The sequence below is a fragment of the Etheostoma spectabile genome, chromosome 6 (genome assembly GCF_008692095.1).
Source record: "Etheostoma spectabile isolate EspeVRDwgs_2016 chromosome 6, UIUC_Espe_1.0, whole genome shotgun sequence".
NCBI classification, from domain to species: Eukaryota; Metazoa; Chordata; class Actinopteri; order Perciformes; family Percidae; genus Etheostoma; species Etheostoma spectabile.
The window spans coordinates 13496060-13496903 of record NC_045738.1 but is presented as its reverse complement, the minus strand read 5'-3'; positions in this window follow the sequence as shown (position 1 = coordinate 13496903).

Genomic DNA, 844 nt, shown 5'->3' with positions numbered 1-844 from the left:
ACACACACACACTAGACGAAACTTCACAGCTTAACCACCAGCCTACTAAACACAGCCATCTGCAGACCAACATCTTCCATAATCACTCCGGTGAGAGTTTTACAGTGGAAGAACCTGAAGCAAGGGTGACATCTAGTGGGTCAATTATTGAAATGAGCTGTTGCAAGGTGTGCAGTTATTTGCACACTAATACAATATAATAAACAGGGTAAAAAGGAGGAAGATGCCCCCTACTGAAAAAAAAGTAATATGATTTCAATATGTACTGTGCGATTTTAGAGTTTGAGAGGTAATGTGTTGGTATTAACCATTGTCTGTTGTTGAAATTTGCTTTATTCCCTCTTTTTTTGTGATCCCGCAGACTCCACTGTCATAGATGTATGTTCCATTGTTATACTGCTCATTTTAGCCTAACTTATTATATATATATATCTATCTGTAAAAATTCTGTTTATAGTAATAGCCATCTGACTATTATGCTCACATTCTGTCTATAGTAATAACCATCTGTATACATATTCATAGTACATATTCACCTGTAAACTCTGTTGTAGTAACAACCATCTGTATATTATGTTCATTGTACATATTTGTAAAAATTCTATTTATAGTAATATCCACCTGTATATTATATTCAGTAAATATCCAGCTGTAAATCTTGTTCACAATACTAGTCATCTATATATTATATTCATAGGACAAATCTTTTCGTAAAATTCTGTTTATGATAAGATTCATTTCTATATTTACTCAGTACTTATCCATGTCCTGCACTTATGGAACCATTGTATATCCAGCACTTCTTGCTATTGCACTTCTGGTTAGACCTAAACTGCATTTCGTT